Raw genomic sequence first — 24,631 nt, forward strand, 5'->3', positions numbered from 1 at the left:
TATGATTGCGTGTCAAGCGTGCCGATGGAGTGCCCGTCTTCTGTTCAAGCATGCATGGATGAATATTGATTAATAACTTCTGTCTCGTGAGTCGAAACGAGTTGCAGCCTTCGGCAACATTCATCATTGAGGTCTGAAGAATTCAATTTGACTTTGACCCTATGATTTCATCCATGTGGTAATGCTCTACAGCGTGGACAACCTTTTTCGAAAATTCTCCATAGTAATTCCCATATAAACCTATTTTGCTTTTGGGCCACCATTAAATCACCACCGAAATGGCTGAAAATTTGACAGGACTCTAGTTTTGCACCAAGGATTGTGATGAACATATGGGAGCTTTGAATTTTTGACATGTTTAAAGTCTGAACTGCCCTAGTGCACACGTAAGAACTATTTACACCCACGAGACGCGACAACGAGAACGGACACAACACGTTTTGTTCTTACTAACGATTAAAAAGGATTAATAATTACCTTTTTTGCCGACCGGTTTCGGGCTCGATGCAGCCCATCGACGGGACGATGTCCGACTAATTACTATTGGTTGCTCACACGACACACATATTCATACTGTATACAGTACACGTCGAGAGATGAAATTTACTGCATTTTCAGCTTCGTCAAACGGAAGAGGGATGATTGTATTTCAGCATCATCCTCATTCATCAATGGGGAGTTGGCAGTAGCTATGTGCATTGATTCCCAAGCATTGAGGTGGGAGGTTTTTCTAACGGTTTTTAGCAGCTTAGCTTGTTCCCAATCAACAGTGTGATTTTCGGCCAAAGCATGTACTGCCACACTCGATTCGTTCAGCCTACCATTCTCAACCGCATTCCTATGTTCCCGCAGGCGAACTTTCAATTTGCGGCGAGTTTGTCCGATGTACACTGCTGGACAATCTTTGCAGGGTATTTGATAGATTCCAGATTTTTCTTCGGTGGGAATCTTATCCTTGAGATTGCACAGCAAGTCCTTCAGTGTGTTTTGACTTTTGTACACTACGTGGAAACCATGGCGCTTCAGAGTGTGTTGAACCGAATTTGTTAATTTGGGATAGAAAGGGAGACTAATCCTTCGGACATCTTCTTTCTCGGGTACCAGTGTTGTAGCACTTTCTTTTTTCGTGTTCTTTTTTTCGTGTTTGCGAAGAATTTTGTCAACGAAGTCTTTGCCGTACCCGTTCAGCTCCGCCGCTTTGTGGATTCTACTCCTTTCTTCGATGAAGTCTTCCTTTTCCATCGGTACGTTGAAAAGACGATGGGCCATGGAGTGGAATGCTGCTTGTTTCTGTGCACCAAAATGATTTGAGTCCGACGTTATGTAGCGATCGGTCGATGTTGGTTTACGGTAGATTGCAAACTTCTGAATTCTTAATATATATAATTCTTAATTTCCTCTGAATATTAAGACATAGTAGCTATATGCTTCCAACTAAAGAAAAAAAGAACCTTTTCTATGCCCATGTTCATTCGCAAATATGTTATTTGAATATTATCTGGCAAAATGCTCCTATTTACGTTATAAACAAAATCACTATTACGCTAAACAAATTTATGCGAGTCATATTTTGGGAACAATATTTAGATCCAAATATCAGAACAGTAAATTTATATTCGTCTAATCAAATAATGAATTTTAACCAAACCAATTTTTTTGAATCAGCTCTGTTTATTTTCAAAGTGAAACGTAACTTAATCAAGCATAACTTTGATCTCCAAACAATAAGTGAATTACACCATTACAACCTCCGAAACGTAGATAATATAAATCTTATGGCACCTAGAACTAATTATATCAGATTTGGATGCCTATATCAGGCAATTTCGAATTTCAATAATTTGCCTTCAAGCTTGAAACAAATAATTTCATTATATACATTCAAAAGAGAATTAAAAAAGTTTGTTCTGGAAACCATACTATAATCATAGTAAAACAAATGAATGTAGCGTTTGGTTAAGATCTCTCATGCACACAATTGATAAGAGAAGAACGGCCTCATTATCAGTCTCCAGACTGCTCGAGGTCAAACAAGTTATATATTTTTTGTATAAATAAATAAATAAAATAAATAAAAAAAATCAGAGAAACATCGTATAGAATCGCATCGACTTAGAGAGAATTGACACCCAGTCTTCATAACAGAATCTAACCCTCTAATACCCAAATTTTTGATTTTGATCTAAATATCATTTTTCGTCATCTAAAATCGATTTAAACATGTTTTGGAAGATGAATCTTTTTAATTCTCGATTTCGTGAATTTCAGTTTTTGATTTTTCTAATTTTTATTTTTGAGCATCCCCAAACTTTTATATTTTTCCTGGAAGCCTATTTGGGGAACGGATTTTTTGAGATGAAAACATTTTGAGATTTTATGCTTATTGTTGAAATATTATTATTTTAAAATTTTTTCATAGGAAAATTTATTTTCCGTGTAATTTTAAGGAAAATAATTTTATAGTGTACTCGATTCCCTTAAACTATTAACACGCTAAGTACCGACAGGCAAAAAAACGTGGAACTGTTTTTTTGCACATCCATATCTCAGCAGTTAGTGAACCAAATTTCAATCTTTTTGCGTTAACGGAATCCTACACTATCCTAGAGAGGTGTAGTGAAAGCCGATTGGAATTTCATGCAGCTTCCGGTGAGAACCAGGCGAAAACATTAGTTCCACATTTTTAACTTCTTCCGGTTCCGTTTTGTTCTCGGATTGGTTGTGAGTACCATGTCTTTGTAGCGAGTTCTTTCGGAACCTCGACAAGATAGCACCATTCTGTCTTCGGCAAAGTTGTTCAGAACAACAACCACTTCCTGGTGATGGGTTTCATAGTTCCGAATTTCCCCACCACGTGGCGCTGGCGTACATAGTGACTTCCGGTACGACTTTGGTGGGATATAGCACGAGATTGAAGCCAGATAGGAAGATGCGATCTTCGGCAAAGTTGTTCAGGACTACGAGTACTTCCAGGTCATGAAGAGCATAGTTCATAATTTCACCACCACGTGGCGCTAGTGTACATAGTGACTTCCGGTACGGCTTTGGTGGGATATAGCACGAGATTGAAGCCAGATAGGAAGATGCAATCTTCGGCAAAGTTGTTCAGGACTACGAGTACTTCTAGGTCATGAAGAGCATAGTTCGAAATTTCACCACCACGTGGCGCTAGTGTACATAGTGGCTTCCGGTACGACTTTGGAGGGATGTAGCACGAGATTGAATCCAGATAGAAAGATGCGATCTTCGGCAAAATTGTTCAGGACTACGAGTACTTCCGGGTCATGAAGAGTATAGTTCAAAATTTCACCACCACGTGGTGCTAGTGTACATAGTGACTTCCGGTACGACTTTGGTGGGATATAGCACGAGATTGAAGCCAGATAGGAAGATGCGATCTTCGGCAAAGTTATTCAGGACTACGAGTACTTCCATTTCATGAAGTGCATAGTTTGGAATTTCACCACCACGTGGCGCTAGTGTACATATTGACTTTCGGTATGACTTTGGAGGGATATAGCACGAGATTGAAGCCAGATAGGAAGATGCGATCTTCGGCAAAGTTGTTCAGGACTACGAGTACTTCCAGTTCATGAAGTGCATAGTTTGGAATTTCACCACCACGTGGCTCTAATATACGTAGCTACTTACGGTGTGACTTTGAAGGGATATAGCACGAGATTGAAGCCAGATAGGAAGATGCAATCTTCGGCAAAGTTGTTCAGGACTACGAGTACTTCTAGGTCATGAAGAGCATAGTTCGAAATTTCACCACCACGTGGCGCTAGTGTACATATTGACTTCCGGTATGACTTTGGAGGGATATAGCACGAGATTGAAGCCAGATAGGAAGATGCGATCTTCAGCAAAGTTGTTCAGTGCTACGAGTACTTCTAGGTCATGAAGAGCATAGTTTAAAATTTCACCACTACGTGGCGCTAGTGTACATAGTGACTTCCGGTACGACTTTGGAGGGATATAGCGCGAGATTGTAGCCAGATAAGAAGATGCAATCTTCGGCAAAGTTGTTCTGTGCTACGAGTACTTCCGGGTCATGAAGAGCATAGATTAAAATTTCACCACTACATGGTGCTGGTGTACATAGTGACTTCCGGTACGACTTTGGTGGGATATAGCACGAGATTGTAGCCAGATAGGAAGATGCGATCTTCGGCAAAGTTGTTCAGGAATACGAGTACTTCCAGTTCAAGAAGTGCATAGTTTAAAATTTCACCACAACGTGTCGCTAGTGTACATAGCTACTTCCGGTATGACTTTGGAGGGATATAGCACGAGATTGAAGTCAGATAGGAAGATGCGATCTTCGGCAAAGTTGTTCAGGACTACGAGTACTTCCAGGTCACGAAGAGCATAGTTTCAAATTCCACCACCACGGACGCTAGTGTACATAGTTACTTCCGGTACGACTTTGGTGGGATATACCACGAGATTGAAACCCGACAGGAAAGTACGATCTGCGGCAAAGTTGTTCAGGACAACAAGTATTTCCAGTTCCGAACGTCACCACCACGTGGCGCTAGTCAAGGATGGGGACACTCACTTGCAAAGAGTTACCCTCACTTGTTATTTTCTCAACTCGGAAGCGTGCAATCAAAAATCGATGTATGGATGACTTTTGCCTTGTGGTTTTGTCTAAAAGTTTGCTGAATAGAGTGGGGGCCGTACACGCATACTTAAGTCGTGAGGGAGCTGCGAAGGCAACTCTCCACGAGGTGAATGTAAATTACACTCTCCTCGTGGAGAGTAGCTTTCACAGCTCTGTCACAGCTTTGATATGCGTGTGCGACCCTTGCTCTATTCGGCAAACTTTTAGACAAAACCACAAGGTAAAAGTCGTCCATGCATCGTTTTTTGATTTCTCGCTTCTGAGCTGAGAAAATTGCAAATGAGTGTAACTCTTTGCAAGTGAGTGTTCCCATCCCTGGCGCTAGTGTACATACTAATCTCCGATACGAATTTGATGAGGTTTTGCACGATCTTCAAGTCTGATAGGAAGGCAAAATTGTTCAGAGCTACCAGCACTACCGGGTTTGAAATTTCACCACCACGTTTTGATAGTATACAAAAAAAACGATTTTTAAGAGCTATGTAAGAGAAATTTAGGCCAGATTGGGACTTCTTTGACTCACTCTAAGGAATGTTCTGACAATTTATCTAGCTATTTTTATGAGAATTCCTCAAGGAAATTCCAACAAGGAATTTCCTCAGGATTAGTCCTGGGATTTTTTTCAATGATGTATTCGAGAATTTTATTAGGGATTTTTGTTCCACAGATTTCTACTGGAATTTATTTATAATTTTATTCAAGCATTTCTCCGGTGATTTGCTGGAATAAACTCCCCTATTCATAATGTCTCCAGGAATTCCTCCGGATATTTTTCAAAGCATTCCTCCAGGAATTCCTCAAAATATTGTTCAAGAAATTCCTCCTCCAAGGATTCCTGTGAATATTCATTCGTGGAATTCCCAAAGGAATTTATGCAGTCATTATTACTAAAATTCCTCACGGACACCCTTCAAGTATCCCTCCAGAGATTCCAGCTAAATTTCTTCCAGTAAAAGAATTGCTTCTGGAATTTTTTGAAATATTCATTCAGGAATTCTTCAAGAAATAGTTGAATAATTCATTCAAAGATTTTTTCAGGTATTCGAAAAATTCTTCAAAATTTCTCCAAGAATTCTTTGGGATTTTTTAAGAGATTGCTTCGAAAATGCCTCCCAAGATTCCTACGAATATCTATTCTCCTGCGCAGTGTTGGTAAAAACTCAAATTCTCAAATCTCACGATTGACTTGTTTCACGTGCGCTTCTTGACTCGCCAAATTCCCCGCCGAAAAAATCATGCATGAGTTGACTCATGATTTCACTCATTGCTTTATTTCTTGGTGTTCTTGATATTTACATCAAAGTTTTTACGATTGTATGATAGATCAAAAGCAAATCTAGCGTACAACAACATTGAATGCCGTTAAAATTGATTTGAATTCGTTTTACAAGCGACGCTTGACTCGTGAGAGCAAGATTTTGCATGAAATTCTCGCGCGTGAGAAAACGATTTAGAATCGCGTGCGAGTTTGCTCACGCAGGAGCGGTTCATGAGCAAGCTTTGAGTGTGAGTTTACCAACACTGCAACTGCGATTTCTTTGCCAAATTCTTCCAGGGATTCTATCGGGATTCCTCTAGTGATTTTTTGGAAATTCCTTCAGCGGTCCTTTCTGGATTATTTCCAAGATATCTTTCGGGAAATCCTCAGGGTGATCCATTTGGGATCCTTGAGTATTGTTTTGCAAATCTTTCCAGGAATTCAGGAGATTTTCCAGTGATATCTTCAAAAATTCACCCAAGCATACCTTTATATTTTCTACAGGGAATTTTTAACAGGGATTCTGGAGTTCCTCTAGATGCCCGTTTGTATTTTCCTTCATGACCCATCTTCTAACGCTTTCTTTCCCCACCGATTTCTTCAGAAATTCCTCCGGAGCTTGAAAACTTCAGCGATTTCATTTCAAATCACTCCGGAGCTTCTTTCGGCGATTCATTCACGATAAATTTTAGAGAATCTTTCAGAGATTCATTATGATACTCACGAATATAGGAAAATTTTTTAGTGATGCTTTCGGAATATGTTTTGCTGGGATTACTACTTTTTTTTTTTCCTAGAGATCGTTCGCGAAAGATTCCTTCATAAATTTATGCAATGATTTATTCGAAAATTCCTCTCCAGAGTGCCCGAGTCCGTGGCGCAGTTGATCGCATGTCCCCCTTTATTTGCCGATGGTCATGGGTTTGAAATATTATTCTGGATAATAAATATGAATTTGGAGCCAGAAATTTATTTGAATATCTTTGCTAAAACTTGTGTGAATCATCAATATAAGAATATCTTTCTGAAGTTTACATTTTTCACGAAAACAAAAATCTGCCATGAGATCAAAGCTTTTGCAATAATTATACTAAAACCATAATTCTACTAGAACTGAATCTCATAGAGAAACGCCATTGGCATTCGCGGAAAGTATTTCCGTAGATATTCTTAGGGAATACTCTCCTAGTGGTCCTGAAATGATCCTTGATCATTGATCCTTGAACGTGGGAGCTAGACTCATACCTTTCTATCTGGCTTCAATCTTGTGATACATCTCACTAAAGACGTATCGGAAGTCACTATGTACACCAGCATCACGTGGTGGTGGAATTCGGAACTAAGTTCTTCATGACCTCGAAGTACTCGTAGTCATGAATAACATTTCCGTAGATCACACCTTCCTATCTGACATCATTCTAATGATATAGCGCCACGTGGTGGTGTTAGTCGGAACTATGCTCTTCATTACCTAGATCACAGTTCTGAACAACTTTGCTGAACATCGCACCTTTCTGTCTGGCTTCAATCTCGTGCTATATCCCACCAAAGTCGTATCGGAAGTAATTATGTACACTAGCGCCACGTTGTGGTGAAATTCTAAACTATGCTCTTCATGACCTGGAAGTACTCGTAAGTCTGAACAACTTTGCCGAAGATCGCCTTTTTCTATCTGGCTTCAATCTCGTGCTATATCCCACCAAATTCATACCGGAACTAGCTACGTACACTAGTGGCACGTGATGGTGAAATTCGGAAGTATTAGTCCTCAACAGCTTTGTCGAAGATGGTACCTTCCTATCTGGCTACAATCTTGTGATATATCTCACCAAAGTCGTATCGGAAGTAACTATGTACACTAGCGCCACGTGGTAGTGAAATTCTGAACTATGCTCTTCATGACCTGAAAGTACTCGTAGTCCTTAACAACTTTGCCGAAGATAGCATCTTCCTATCTGGCTTCAATCTCGTGGTATATCCCACCAAGGGCGTACCGGAAGTCACTATGTACACTAGAGCCACGTGGTGGTGAAATTTTGAACTACGCTCTTCATGACCTAGAAGTAATCGTAATCCTGATCATTTTTGTCGAAGATTGTACCTTCCTATCTGGCTTCAATCTTGTGATATATCGCACTAGCATTAGCGCCACGTGGTGGTGAAATTTTGTATTATGCTCTTCATGACCTGGAAGTACTCGTAGTACTGAACAACTTTGCCGAAGATTGCATCTTCCTATCTGGCTACAATCTCGTGCTACATCCCTCCAAAGTCATACTGAAAGTCACTATGTACACTAGCGCCACGTGGTGGTGAAATTTCGAACTATGCTCTTCATGACCTGGAAGTACTCGTAGTCCTGAACAACTTTGCCGAAGATTGCATCTTTCTATCTGGATTCAATCTCGTGTTATATCCCTCCAAAGTCGTACCGGAAGCCACTATGTACACTAGCGCCACGTGGTGGTGAAATTTCGAACTATGCTCTTCATGACCTAGAAGTACTCGTAGTCCTGAACAACTTTGCCGAAGATCGCATCTTCCTATCTGGCATCAATCTCGTGCTATACCCCTCCAAAGTCATACCGTAAGTAGCTACGTATACTAGCGCCACGTGGTGGTGAAATTCCAAACTATGCACTTCATGAAATGGAAGTACTCGTAGTCCTGAACAAGTTTGCCGAAGATCGCATCTTCCTATCTGGCTTCAATCTCGTGTTATATCCCACCAAAGTCGTACCGGAAGTAACTATGTACACTAGCGCCACGTGGTGGTGAAATTTTGAACTATGCTCTTCATAACCCGGAAGTACTCGTAGTCCTGAACAATTTTGCCGAAGATCGCATCTTCCTATCTGGCTTCAATCTCGTGCTATATCCCTCCAAAGTCATACCGGAAGTAGCTATGTACACTAGCGCCACGTGGTGTTGAAATTTTGAACTATGCTCTTCATGACCCGGAAGTACTCGTAGTCCTGAACAATTTTGCCGAAGATCGCATCTTCCTATCTGGCTTCAATCTCGTGCTATATCCCTCCAAAGTCATACCGGAAGTAGCTATGTACACTAGCGCCACGTGGTGTTGAAATTTTGAACTATGCTCTTCATGACCCGGAAGTACTCGTAGTCCTGAACAACTTTGCCGAAGATCGCATCTTCCTATCTGGCTTCAATCTCGTGCTATATCCCTCCAAAGTCATACCGGAAATAGCTATGTACACTAGCGCCACGTGGTGTTGAAATTTTGAACTATGCTCTTCATGACCCGGAAGTACTCGTAGTCCTGAACAACTTTGCCGAAGATCGCATCTTCCTATCTGGCTTCAATCTCGTGCTATATCCCTCCAAAGTCATACCGGAAGTCACTATGTACACTAGCGCCACGTGGTGGTGAAATTATGAACTATGCTCTTCATGACCTGGAAGTACTCGTAGTCCTGAACAACTTTGCCGAAGATCGCATCTTCCTATCTGGCTTCAATCTCGTGCTATATCCCACCAAAGTCGTACCGGAAGTCACTATGTACACTAGCGCCACGTGGTGGTGAAATTTTGAACTATGCTCTTCATAACTCGGAAGTACTCGTAGTCCTGAACAATTTTGCCGAAGATCGCATCTTCCTATCTGGCTTCAATCTCGTGCTATATCCCTCCAAAGTCATACCGGAAGTAGCTATGTACACTAGCGCCACGTGGTGTTGAAATTTTGAACTATGCTCTTCATGACCCGGAAGTACTCGTAGTCCTGAACAACTTTGCCGAAGATCGCATCTTCCTATCTGGCTTCAATCTCGTGCTATATCCCTCCAAAGTCATACCGGAAATAGCTATGTACACTAGCGCCACGTGGTGTTGAAATTTTGAACTATGCTCTTCATGACCCGGAAGTACTCGTAGTCCTGAACAAGTTTGCCGAAGATCGCATCTTCCTATCTGGCTTCAATCTCGTGCTATATCCCACCAAAGTCGTACCGGAAGTCACTATGTACACCAGCACCATGTAGTGGTGAAATTTTAATCTATGCTCTTCATGACCTGGAAGTACTCGTAGCACAGAACAACTTTGCCGAAGATTGCATCTTCCTATCTGGCTACAATCTCGCGCTATATCCCTCCAAAGTCGTACCGGAAGTCACTATGTACACTAGCGCCACGTAGTGGTGAAATTTTAAACTATGCTCTTCATGACCTAGAAGTACTCGTAGCACTGAACAACTTTGCTGAAGATCGCATCTTCCTATCTGGCTTCAATCTCGTGCTATATCCCTCCAAAGTCATACCGGAAGTCAATATGTACACTAGCGCCACGTGGTGGTGAAATTTCGAACTATGCTCTTCATGACCTAGAAGTACTCGTAGTCCTGAACAACTTTGCCGAAGATTGCATCTTCCTATCTGGCTTCAATCTCGTGCTATATCCCTTCAAAGTCACACCGTAAGTAGCTACGTATATTAGAGCCACGTGGTGGTGAAATTCCAAACTATGCACTTCATGAACTGGAAGTACTCGTAGTCCTGAACAACTTTGCCGAAGATCGCATCTTCCTATTTGGCTTCAATCTCGTGCTATATCCCTCCAAAGTCATACCGAAAGTCAATATGTACACTAGCGCCACGTGGTGGTGAAATTCCAAACTATGCACTTCATGAAATGGAAGTACTCGTAGTCCTGAATAACTTTGCCGAAGATCGCATCTTCCTATCTGGCTTCAATCTCGTGCTATATCCCACCAAAGTCGTACCGGAAGTCACTATGTACACTAGCACCACGTGGTGGTGAAATTTTGAACTATGCTCTTCATGACCCGGAAGTACTCGTAGTCCTGAACAATTTTGCCGAAGATCGCATCTTTCTATCTGGATTCAATCTCGTGCTACATCCCTCCAAAGTCGTACCGGAAGCCACTATGTACACTAGCGCCACGTGGTGGTGAAATTTCGAACTATGCTCTTCATGACCTAGAAGTACTCGTAGTCCTGAACAACTTTGCCGAAGATTGCATCTTCCTATCTGGCTTCAATCTCGTGCTATATCCCACCAAAGCCGTACCGGAAGTCACTATGTACACTAGCGCCACGTGGTGGTGAAATTATGAACTATGCTCTTCATGACCTGGAAGTACTCGTAGTCCTGAACAACTTTGCCGAAGATCGCATCTTCCTATCTGGCTTCAATCTCGTGCTATATCCCACCAAAGTCGTACCGGAAGTCACTATGTACGCCAGCGCCACGTGGTGGGGAAATTCGGAACTATGAAACCCATCACCAGGAAGTGGTTGTTGTTCTGAACAACTTTGCCGAAGACAGAATGGTGCTATCTTGTCGAGGTTCCGAAAGAACTCGCTACAAAGACATGGTACTCACAACCAATCCGAGAACAAAACGGAACCGGAAGAAGTTAAAAATGTGGAACTAATGTTTTCGCCTGGTTCTCACCGGAAGCTGCATGAAATTCCAATCGGCTTTCACTACACCTCTCTAGGATAGTGTAGGATTCCGTTAACGCAAAAAGATTGAAATTTGGTTCACTAACTGCTGAGATATGGATGTGCAAAAAAATTAGTTCCACGTTTTTTTGCCTGTCGGTACTTTACGTTACAAAAACCCTGTTGGTATAAGCAGTGTTAAGCAAGGATAGAATGATTTGGGAAAAATTCAAAATATGTTAATTGTAGCGATTCAATACAAAACAAACAATGGCTTCTACAAGGTGACTAAAACATCGATTTTTCAATGATTTTTAAAAAATGTTAATACGCTTTAAAATACACCAAAAACCATTTTGAGATATACAGAACAGTCCTAAATATCAGCCAAAAATATAAAAATTTTGATTTTCCACGAAACAAAAAATACAAAAATGCTCAAACTATACCCCGTCTAAAGGCGGGGTTGGGTATTAGAGGGTTAAGGAAAACATTATTGTGTGCAACAAGCTTAGATGCTTGGGTTTATGTTAGACACAATTTACACTCCCTTCAAGAATGGTAAGCTGACACAGTGGTATGATCTCAGACTGTTAATCTAGAGGTTCTATGTTCGAGGCTGGATGTCTGCCTTTTTTATTTCATTGGTTTGTAGCATCGTAATACTTATCAATGAAAGACGTTCTAATCGTTTTTTGTCGACAGTTTTTGACATCGTATTATTATTAGTCATGGAAAATCGAAAACAGTCGTCGGAAGTATCTATATGACCTCCACTTTGGTACGTAAATAGCAGTTTCGTGCACTTTATACGATTGAATAAGTTCTTATATGATGATGCATAGCTCAAATTATGTAGCCCAAAATGTTAACTGGGCCTGTTAAACTCCTAATACACTCAGAAACCCTCAAAAACGCCTGCGTAACGCCTGAGTAACAACCTCTGAATCTCGCCAAAAATCATCTGAAGCATTCTGAAATGCCTTCGAAACCCCCCTAAACCCCTTCGACCCCATGTAACGCACCAAAAATACCCCTGAAGCCCACCCGGTGCAACGCCTCTGACAACCCCCCCCCCCCCCCGCCTCCTCCTGAAACTCACGAAATCCCTCTGAAACCCCACGTGGGTCCCTTTAAATCTCCTGATCACTCGTGCAATCTTCAAATCAATTTAGGTAATGAACTGAATCAATTTAGGTAAAAACTCTATTTAGGCAGTCCCGACTCGTTACATTAATGGAGGTTTTGGTGTAGATAACAAAAAAATCTTATTTCTAAGCGTGACAGATAAGCATTTGAATACACATGCTTCTTCTAGCGCTGATCGACTCTTATTGATACATACTAGGCCCAGTAACAAGTCGATATTTCACTAGGCGCTGTCCATAAGCTACGTAGACTCAATTTTGGTTATCTCAGACCCCCCTCCCCCACCGTAGATTTTCATCATACAAAAGTTTTAAAATTTGTATGGACAGTAGACTTTGGCCAGACCCCCCCCCCCCTCCTTCGAGACTACGTGACAGGCCCTTACACAAACACAATAAACTGCTTGTTTCACGTCTCAAGCTTGTCTCAAATATTATTTTAAAGTCATCAGACTCCCTGAGGTTCTCAGAACTCCTCATAAACTAAAAATAATATGTTTTGTTTCACCACGACTTTTAGAACTTCTCCAGAATTAAGGGACTTCAAACGGTTCTTTAAGGTGATACGCTGGTGCGAACTTTAGAATTCACCAGTTCAAGAACTTATGTGAATGTATCAACTGACGAAATTTTTAACATTTCGTCTACACATCTCCAAGCTCAGAACTCGAAAGCAACCACAGAAATCTAACAGGGACATTAAGTGCCGTGCTATTTTTAGCTTTTCCTGTTTCTTTCATCATCATTTGCCTCGCGGATTGGATTGACGTAAGATATCATGCTAATTGGCTGACAGATGTGCTCTTTTCAAAATAAGGCTATATTTAGCAATCAGAATCAAACTTCATTATGACATTCGCATCGTTTCAGCATCACCAGTTCTATTTTTGTCTCGAATTAGAAAAGACAATCAGGTTTGGATTTTTTATAGGAAGAAATCTTGATGACTCAACTTCTAACCAGAAATGATCGTCGGAGAATTTTTGACAACATACAGCAATACCTCAAAATACAATCACCTCTACAAGACGTTGTCGCTCACATTACACCCTCCGCAATCTCTCAACAATCTTGCACCCTCTGGAGCTAATTGTTTGAGCGATGTTAGTTATGTTTGTCACATAACAGGTAGCAACTAAATTGATTGTAAGACAAATTGTAAATTACAGTATAATCCATTGAAATTCACAAATTTCTATAAGAAACAATGTCTGATATTTTGTTAGAATAGATAGTTCTCTTCATTCGGTCTCGAAACCGAAAGGCACAATGAATTATCTTAAAAAAAAAAACAGACGCAGTAAACCTTCCACTCAATACTCGAGTGAACAACGCGTTTAAATTACTACCAGGATTTCGTTGATTTTCACCTCCACATTCCAACGATCGCAAGACAACATTTACATCTTGCACATTTACCTTGACAAGGCCGTCCCCAGCGCGCTGTCTGACGTTCCAAGGGTAGGTAATCTACACCAGTGGATAACTACACCTCCACACACCTCCAGCCCATCGCGGGCACCCGCATAAAACTCTAAAAGAGCGTCGTCATAACTCGATCGCTCCCCTGCTTACTGCTCCTCACTGTACTGGTTGGATTGCCGCAGCTTGAGAGATCGTTGGAATTTACAATTTCACATTACGCGCAAGTATACGCACGAATTAAGGTCAGTTGAAAGGGATCCCAAGCCCAAGCCCAAACGCGCTTTTAGTGGAGTAGTTGTTATACTGCGAAAGGGAAGCGCGGTCCTCCAGAGTACCGGTTGTTCGGTTTGAACCCTGCAGCTGAGCTGGGAAGAAAGTGATTGTGAATGTGTGGCGACCGGGGTAGCCAGTTGGGCAGGTTACTAAACGACTGCTCTGTGCAGTCGGTGTGCGATCACGGTTGACTTGATCGGGCGGTTTATTTTTTCGGTTGATGGTGTGGCCTCTCTGCCGGTTCTCTGTCTGTGATTGTGGAGCTTTTTCTCCGACTCACTTTCAATTGCTGCTGCTGCGGAGTGCGGAGTCCCTTAGAAACAGTTGTCGAAGCTGTTGCACATGCACTTGTGGCTTCTGGCTGTATCAAACGACGACTCCAGCGACAACAGCGTCAGCATGGAGAAATCCATTTGCCTGTAACAGGGTGTGTGGAGCCATTTCAGAAGATTTATCGTGAATTTATTCAAATTGAAGAATACCAGAAGCCGGGGAGGGTTCTGTGTGTGTCTCTCTCTCCCTCGCGCGGCTGTTGGAGGCCATACCAGTAGTCGCTAATGAAATATCGATAATTTATGACCCCGACTAACTGATGCGGGTTTGTCTGGTTTCTGGGCTGCTCGCGCGGGACCGCCAACCCTTGACGCCACCTACCGGTACCTTATGCCATGCCGGACCTTGGCTGCAACCCCTCGTCGGCGATCCGCGGTTCGTTGAGCGGTTATTTATTGAACTTGATTGTTTACGTAATTAATTCCCTCCCGTTTGGCGCGCGAGTGCGATCACCGTCGTCGTTACGCGCTTCAACCCTAGATCCGATCAGAGGCCGTCAAAAGTCCGTCGGAAGAGTAGCAACGCCACGCCGGTGCGGCCGTCGGGCAGCATCACAATTTGCACGAGCACGTAATGGCCAGCTCCAGCTGGGCGTGCGGGTTCAAGGAGAACCATTTCCCGCTACCCTATGGAGTTTGTGTGGCGGCTTTTACCCGCCGAGCGCGAGATTGACCTACACACTCTCACGGAACGAAGATGATCGCGCCCGGCTCTAATCGTTTGTTTACCAAGCAACAGCAACTGTGTGCTACATTGAATGATGGAGACGCGTTATGGATTGTTCGCACGTTGAGAAATACAAAGCCGATCGAGCCGACACTCGAAAGGGGCTTTCCAAAAAGAAAAAAAAAAGTTGTTTTGTAACAAACTGGTCCGGCGAGAGCAGCCATCAGCAGCAGCACCTGAGCCGGCCTGGTATTCATCGCGCGCCAAACCAGACGACGGACGTGTGTTGGTTGGAGGTTTCTGTCAAGCATTTCTTGTGGACATGGGTATAGCCTGATCTCGGGTTGATAGCAACACCTGATACAAGCACGCCTACGCATCGCCTTGAACGGCTGTCGCTCGCGAAAGGTGATTCGAAGACCGCGCGCTGGCCGTTGAGCTATGGTATTACGAGAGAGGTGAGTTGAGGAGCGGAACAAAGTATAGGTAATGGAAACAATAATAAACAGCCTCGGTCACAGCTGTCACAGCTGGAACTTTGTGATTGCAATGCAATCCACTTGAGAATATATGTGTCACTCAATTTTCTAGGGATTTGATCGATTGTACATATATACATTTAATTCCACAAAATCATATTTAAAAAATAAGACATACTCAACAATAGAACTTCGCAATACTCAGTTTGTGTCACGCCCAATTCTTGTTAGATCACGCTCCACCTGACTGATGAGCTATCGTACTCTCCGCGCTCGACGCCTTCTTGTACCAACCACTAACATCAACTTTGCAGGATCGTTTTCCGGCGTTCTGAAATCAAATGCTCTGCCCACCGTATCATACCGGCTGTGGTCATCTTCTGGATGCTGGGGTCGTCGTAGAGTGCTGCAAGCTCGTAGTTTATGTTTCTCCGACACTTCTTCCGTACACCACCGGAGATCGTCCTTAACATGCGTCGCTGAAAAACTCCGAGTACTTGCAGGTCCTCTTCGTACATGGTCCAGTTTTGTGTCCTTAGAAATCCACCGGTCTTAAAAACGTTTTACACATGTTGAACTTTCTTAAGGAATCGACTGTTGATCTTATGTTTTGAGGTTATGGCTTTCAGTCTTGGAAGAAAAACTCAAAAACGGATTGTTAAGTCTTCATCCGACGTTTCGGTCACAATATAGTGACCGAAACGTCGGATGAAGAGTTAACAATCCGTTTTTGAGTTTTTCTTCCAAGACTGAAAGCCATAACCTCAAAACAGTTTTACACATGTACATTTAGTGTAGGGTTGAATCTTTTTTGATCGCAGTTTGTTCTAGGCCCCATACTTACCTTACCGATCAGGCTAAGGCCGGGGTGGCCTCTGCTGTACATAGTAGCCGTCTCCATTCCACTCGGTCCATGGCTGTTTGTCTCCAATTCCGCACTCTGCGTAGGGTCCGCAGATCGTACTCCACTAGGCCGACACACCTAGCTCGCTGCGCTCCACGTCTTCTTGTACCGGTCGGATGACTCTTGAGAACCATTTTAGTCGGGTTGCTGTCCGACATCCTGATGACGTGACCCGCCCACCGTAGCCTCCCGATTTTCGCGGTATGGACGATGGTTGGTTCTCTCAACAGCTGATGCAGCTCGTGGTTCATTCGCCTTCTCCAAGTCCCGTCTTCCATCTGCACTCCGCCGTAGATGGTACGCAACACCTTCCGTTCGAAAACTCCAAGGGCGCGTTGGTCCTCTGCACGTAAGGTCCATGTTACGTGCTCATAGAGGACGACCGGTCTAATCAGCGTTTTGTAGATAGTCAACTTTGTGTTACGGCGAACTTTATTCGATCGTAGAGTTCTGCGGGGTCCAAAGTAAGCTCGATTTCTTGCCGCAATGCGCCTCTGAATTTCTCATCTGGTGTCGTTGTCGGCGGTCACCAGTGACCCCAGGTACACGAGTTTTTCAACCGCCTCGATTTCATCACCGTCGATATAAATTCGGGGTGGCGGGCGCGGAGATTCCTCCCTGGAGCCCTTTACCATTACCTTTACCATTGTGTCTTCGACACATTAATGACTAATCCGATTCGCCTGGCATCACTCTTTTGTCGGATGTACGTTTCCGCCATCGTCTCAAATTTGCGAGCTATAATATCAATATCATCAGCGAAACCAAGCAGCTGAACGGACTTCGTGAAAATCGTCCCACTAGTGTTTATCCCCGCTCTCCTTATTACACCTTCTAACGCAATGTTGAACAGCAAGCACGAAAGACCGTCATCTTGCCGTAACCCTTTGCGAGATTCGAAGGGACTCGAGAGTGTCCCTGATACTCGAACTACGCACATTACTCGATCCATCGTCGCCTTGATCAATCGTATCAGTTTATCCGGAAATCCGTACTCGTGCATAATGTGCCATAGCTGTTCTCGATCGATTGTATCATACGCCGATTTGAAATCGATGAACAAGTGATGTGTGGGCACGTTGTATTCGCGGCATTTCTGCAACACCTGGCGGGTGGCGAACTTCTGGTCCGTTGCAGCGCGTTCACCCATAAATCCAGCCTGATATTGCCCCACGAACTCTCTTGCAATCGGTGATAGACGGCGGCATAAATTTTGAGAGAGTATCTTGTAGGCAGCGCTCAGTAGTGTGATCGCGCGGTAGTTCCCGCAATCCAACTTGTCGCCCTTTTTGTAGATGGGACACACGATACCTTCCATCCATTCCTCCGGTAATACTTCCTCCTCCCAAATCTTGGTAATGACCCAGTGTAGTGCTCTCACCAGTGCTTCCCCACCATATTTTAGAAGCTCGCTTGGTAGTTGATCTGCTCCAGCGGCTTTGTTGTTTTTCAACCGGCCAACCTCCTCCTCAATCTCTTGAAGGTCAGGGGCCGGAAGTCTTTCGTCCTGTGCACATACTCCTAGATCTGTTACCACCCCACCTTCGGTACTTGCAACGTCGCCATTGAGGTGCTCATCGTAATGCTGCCGCCACCTCTCGACCACCTCACACTCGCTCGTGAGAATATTCCCGTGATTATCTCGGCACATGTCGGCTTGTGGCACAAAGCCTCTGCGCGAGCGGTTCAGCTTCTCGTAGATCTTTCGTATGTCCATCGCGCGGTACAGCTCTTCCATCGCTTCACGATCTCGTTCTTCCTGTTGGCACTTCTTCATCCGGAAGACTGAGTTCTGCCTGTTCCGCGCCTGTCTGTAATGTGCCTCATTCGTTCTCGTACGGTGTTGCAGCATTATCGCCCATGCTGCATTCTTCTCGTTTTTCAACTGTCCACATTCGCCGTCGTACCAGTCGTTTCTGTGATTCGGAGTCGCGAAGCCTAGTGCTGTAGCCGAGGTACTACCTATGGCGGATCGGATATCCCTCCAGCCATCTTCAAGTGTAGCTGCGCCAAGCTGCTCTTCCGTTGGTAGGGCCAGTGCTAACTGCTGCGCGTAGTCTTGAGCCACTTCTAAGCTTAACTAGTTTCTTGTTGCCAAGTAGAGCGCTCAAGTAAAATTCCACCTTTTTCCGCAAGTAATTTTGACAACTGATCCAGTATGGGGAGAAACGTTACTTTTCCTTACGGAGTAATAGCGCGGACTATTTTTCCGCAAGGAAAAGTGACAGCTCCATTTGATTCGCACGGGAGGTGTTACGAGTGTTACACTTTTTTCCTTACTTGCCATCTGCGAACAGCTCAAGTAATTTTGAAGCGGAATCATTACTTGATCATTACTTGTCCTATCTTTTTGCACAGTACGTACCAGGTGGAAACTAGCCATTTCGCAGCTGCTCGATGTTGAGCCGCGGCGTTCGACTTCGACGCGTGGTGATAACTGTCGAAAATTTTGAGCGCATGCATACAGCGACTAAGTAGTGATCCGAATATATATTCGCACTGCGGTATGTGCGGACATTGGTTATATCCGAGAAGAATTTACCGTCGATTAGAACGTGGTCGATTTGGTTTTCTATTTGATGGTCGGGTGATCTCCAGGTGGCTTTGTGGATATATTTGCGGGGGAAGAAGGTGCTTCGGACTACCATACCACGGGAGGCTGCAAAGTTTACGCATCGCTGGCCGTTATCATTCGATACGGCGTGCAGGCTGTTTCGCCCGATTACCGGTCTGTACATTTCCTCCCTTCCTACCTACACGTTCATGTCGCCGACAACGATTTTCACGTCACGCGGCGAGCAACCATCGTATGTTTGCTCTAGCTGCGCGTAGAACGCTTCTTTCTTGTCATCAGGTCTTCCTTCGAGTGGGCAGTGGACGTTGATGATGCTGTAGCTGAAGAAACGGTCCTTAATTCTTAACATGCACATCCTTGCGTTGATCGGCTGCCACCCGATCACACGTTGTCGCATCTTGCCCAACACTATAAATCCTGTTCCCAGTTCATTGGTGGTGCCACAGCTTTGGTAGAAGTTAGCCGCTCGATGCCCGCTTTTCCACACTTTTTGTCCAGTCCAACAAAGTTCCTGCAACGCCACGATGTCGAAGTTGCGGGGACTATGTTATTCGCAATGGGGATTTTTACGGGTGGCTTATTGGGCCTACGCCAACACTCCTGTCTCACCGGAGGGCCATCGTGCCAGCTCTGTTTAACTTCCCAACCAACACTGGGACGACCACGGGGATGAACCAGCCTCGGGCTGAAAATCCCCATAATAAAGAGCCAATAATAATAATGGGACGACCACGCTGGTGGGGCTACCACCTTGGATCTAGCTGGGCGTGGTGCGTTTCTTATTCAGCCGCTGGATGCTAGAACAGACGCTGTTTGAGCCGCATCTCCTTGGTGAGCAGACGCTCGGGTCGTACCTCCTCAATCTACCTGAAGTCAGAAGGATAACAGTGCCCAGGCTGCACTACCAGCTAAGCACACATCTCTTAGCTGGCGGTCTTGACCCGTGGAAGCATGAGGTAGGCACTTGTGAGGACCAGAGCTATGTTGGACGCTCTCCATTTTGCAGCCTAGGCCCCATACCCAAGCAACACAGAAAACATCTTTGGAGATCAATATTTCCTACGGTGTATTTTAAGTGCATTATAAGCGATTCAGAAAACATCTTGTGTTAATATCCAGCTGTAATTATGCTCACAGAAAACAAACATCATCAAAAAGTGTGATTGTTTGGATTACGTATGAAATTTTTATTATAGAACTATTATGGAACAGAAACATCAGTTAGCCAATCAGAGATGAAAGCAAACACGTCATAACAACAGAAGGCAACCAAAGATTAAAAATGAAACAATATGCAAATAGTGTATGCGTTTATTTCAACCATTCCTGGGAGGCTCTGGTTGATGGGGGCCTGTTAGTGGTTCAAGAGAATTGACCTAATATATTAGTAGAATTTAGGAAAAAAATCGATCGGCCCTGCTCGGGCGGTTGGACTGCCATCGATTTTCCAGTCCCACATATTGTTTGCCGGATACAAATCCCCTATTTGTGGTGCTAAATAGGGTCAGCGTACAGTAATCTGGTCAACATCCGAAAGGGCCGAAAGTCCAGGCTACTGATCCAAAAACTGGTTTGTCGAATACCATTAGGACCACGCAACTTGTATTCCGGCCTATGTAAAAGAATCCGAATCCAGCAGTCGGTGCTAGTCCAACATAAATTCTGGCACTTAAACTCGACATCTAGCAGGCATGAATTTCACCGAAACCACCAAATACACTACGTCATGAATCTCCCTGCTATCGCAGATTATTCGGAAAACTGAATGGTCGGGTAAATCATCGACCACATATAAATAATTCCACGGAAAACACAAACCTCCGACGCACGACCAGCAGCGCAATTGTTTACTATTTGCAATTATTTTGCCATTTTGACAGGTATAGCCCCATTAAAAGTGTAGTATTAAATAAGTTATTTAGGAGTAGTTATAATGTTTAGGGAACAATATTAGAGCTAGAGTGAGAGTATGTTGAAACGATGTTATTTTGACGTATTATAAATGCTTTTTCTGTTCTGTTTCAAATCGAAGCACTTGACTTGTAGAGCTTAGCTGTTCTTATTCAAGAGACGTCATGACGATTACACTGCCGAACAAATATGTTAATACACACATTTAAAAATTGGTACAAAATTCACGCTTATCTCACTCGTTCGAAATTATTAAGGAACCAGCTTTTCAAGTTTAAAAATACTCGAATTTTACTTGAGTAATAATCAGTAGTTAGTCAAAAGCTCAGTTATTGAAAAAAGTAAATATAGATTGCAACATTTTTGAATGGCACTGTAAGCCAAATGGAGAAGCTGCCATATTGTTCTCACCACAATTTGGAAAAAAAATGAACATTTAGAAAAAAAATACGACATCATATGATTGATTCAATCTGCATATTTCAATACAATTTAGTGGCGCATGAATTTTGAATGAGTAAAATCAAATATTGTACCATAAATCCGGATTCGCAATCAAAATAACACTACCCTTCCTGAAAATAAATCAATTCATAAATTTTCAATAATTTGTTTTAGAAAATATCATTTATGGTCTTTGCCTGTAACCTGAGAAAAGTTTTCCAACTTGTTGGAGTTACTTTTATTTTCTTTTCTGTTAGTCGCTGCGTAGCAATATCGTCATTATATGATTACATTATAGTAATAGTTTGTTGTAAACAAGGCTCTCGCAAGTTGTATCACAATCTAATTTCCTGATTTGAACCTTTGCATGTTTTATGTTATATAATAGTATTTTACAAGTCATATTACTTAGATGCAGCTAAGTTTCAACCAATGAATATAGTTGTATTATTCAGGTATTTTTCAAGTATCTTTTGCATACAAATAACTTTATTATTGCATGTCATCTGAATGGAAATCAATTATTAGTACTATAAGAGTATTCCTATAGATCTTATATGACCTGTAAGATGTTCTATAAGCCGCCTTTTTTTGCGCTGTTTTGAATATATAAGTATCCCATACGACGTAAATAATGCAAGAATAAAACAATAGAATATGTTCGAAACTTGTATTTTAAACTCTTATATAACAAGTTGTGTTACTTGGGTAGTAAACCTGAATTTCACTAATAATGTTAATTCGAATTCCACGACTCACATTGTTGTCAGCCGTCAGTAAGGATCCAAGGTATACGAATTCCTCTACTACCTCGAAGATATCCATGTCTTTCGTAACGTTACTTTCTAGACGTGTGTGATCGTGTTCGTTTCTAGCGCTAGTACTAACATGTACTTTGTTGTTGACACATTCACCACCAGTCTGATCTGGGCCACTTCGCGTTTTTGGTGGATATACAACAGCTCTGCCACCGTTCCAAATATTCTGGTGATAATATTCGTATCGATCCAAAAGCACACAAATTGACCGGTTTCCGTGAAAACCGTACCTTGGTTGTTAAGTACGGCTCGTCCCATTTAAACTCGCAGAGCGATGTTGAAGAGTAGGCATGAGAGTCTGTCACCTCTTCGCAGTCCCCGGCGAGATTCGAATGAACTGGATAGTTCACCGTCTATCGTAGCTTTGATCAATCCGGTCAGCTTCCCAGGAAAGCCGTTTTTGTCCATTATTTTCCATAGCTCTGTGCGGTCGATACTGTCATATGGCGTCTTGAAATCGATGAACATCCGATGCATTGGGACCTGGTACTCACGGCATTTCTGGAGGATTTGCCGTAAGGTGAAGGTCTGATCCGTCGTCGACCGGCCGTCGATAAAGCCGGCTTGATAATTTCTTACGAACTCGTTTGTTTTAGGTGACAGATGACGCAAGATGATCTTCTAATTGAAAATAGAAATCACAGGTTCAGGTTACTCTAAAAACATGTCCATGTTAGTTTATTTTACAAATAAAACTTTTGCTTCATAAAAATGAGATACAAATATAATATCAGATCTGAAATATTTGGCCTGACAAACACGGAATAATAAATGCGAAAACAAAAACAAACATAATGACCGCATCCTAATCGCATCGCAAATCGATTCCGAGCAAACCATTCCCATCGCTCCTTTTCCCGATCCGGGAACACTTCCACGAACCGCCTCAACCATCAACAACGGCAACAATCACTTAGCGCGCATAATAGGTGCGAGAGTTTTCCAGAACCGTTCAGCGCAACTGTCAAATATTTCAATAAACAAACACTCAATCTACTGCTTATGGCGTGCACCGGCCGCCATCAGCACAGTCCGACAAACAGGCCAACCTGTGTAAGTCCGCCAGCCAGCGCAGCAGCGGCTTGGTGGGACTTTGATCGTGGCCGCACCTCAATTAATCGATATCACGTTCCGGCTTGCCACCACCACTCACTGCTGCACTGCAGGCATTTCCAGGATTGCTTCATCACTCAACAGCAGCTATAAGCTGCGCGGCCACTCAATCGATCGACCAGATGCAAATTTTCCGCTTAATTTTGTGTGCCAGATTTGCGCCGTACCATCGCCGTTCGCTGGATTTCAAACATCGGAAATTTATGCACTTTTACCCGGTGCGCTCGCACATATCCTGACGAATCTGGTAGGTAGGCGAGCTCTGCACAAGGGGATTTGATGGATAAAATAGTGGACAAAGTTCTGGAATGCCGGGGCGTTCATTATGAACTCGTCAGTAACGGAACAGCACGCTTATCACAAGACTAAGCACAATTCCTAAAAGAATCTCTGAAGGAATCCGTAGAAAAAGCCCAGGGAAATACTTTGAAGGAATCTCCTTGTAAGAATACTCGGAGAACCTAAAAAAGCCCAAGAGGAATCACTGGAGAATTGGGTTGTTTAGTGAACAAAATATTGCCATTTTCTATATCCTAAAAGAAAGAGCTCATTTTTCTGAGCATAACGTGATTTTATTGCGTTCCAATACCTTTGTTTTGACGGTTAAATAAACAAAACAGTTTTTATTTTTGTGGATAGAATGACAGTTCAATCGATAAAATGACAGTTCATCCCGAACAAAAAAAATTCCCCATACAAACTTTAAATGCATTTTAAAAATAGTTCCCGGGCACCAAAAATGATGAAATTTTGGATTTCGACTAATTTTTGGACGGAGATTCCGATTTTGGAATAATCTGGATACCCCTAAAGAATCCAATTACTTGATGAAATTATCGATGAAGTTTTCGGAGCAATCATTGCAAAAATTCTTGGAGAAATTATTCGAGGAATTGCTGGATTAATTCCTAGAACAATTATTGGAGGAATTTATATTGAAATCTCTGAAAAAATCCCTGTTAAGACTTCAGTTGAAATTCCTGGAGGAATCCACGGAGGAATACCCGAAAAAAGTTTTGGGAAATATCTGGAACGGTTCCTGGAGGAATCCTACGAAAATCGCCAGAGAAATTCCGGGATAAATTTTTTTTAAAGGAATCCTAGAGAAGTCCCCGGAAAAATCCATGGAAAAATCCTCGGTAGAATTTCTGGAGGAATCCCAGCAGGTTCTTAAGGAAACTTAACAAAAACTGACATCCAGAAGTACACATCACAAGAGCAATGCCTGGA

General features: G+C 42.8%; 2 protein-coding genes across 3 annotated transcripts in view; one reads left to right on the top strand and one right to left on the bottom strand.

The window, feature by feature from the left end:
- LOC134287909 (uncharacterized) overlaps positions 1-24,631 on the bottom strand; it is a 295,474-nt gene that overhangs the window by 170,393 nt on the left and 100,450 nt on the right. The gene's annotated exons all lie outside the window — the stretch shown is intronic.
- Positions 1-24,631, top strand: part of LOC109401713 (protein decapentaplegic) — a 163,001-nt gene that overhangs the window by 129,607 nt on the left and 8,763 nt on the right. The gene's annotated exons all lie outside the window — the stretch shown is intronic.

The sequence above is a fragment of the Aedes albopictus genome, chromosome 2, assembly GCF_035046485.1.
Source record: "Aedes albopictus strain Foshan chromosome 2, AalbF5, whole genome shotgun sequence".
NCBI lineage: Eukaryota > Metazoa > Arthropoda > Insecta > Diptera > Culicidae > Aedes > Aedes albopictus.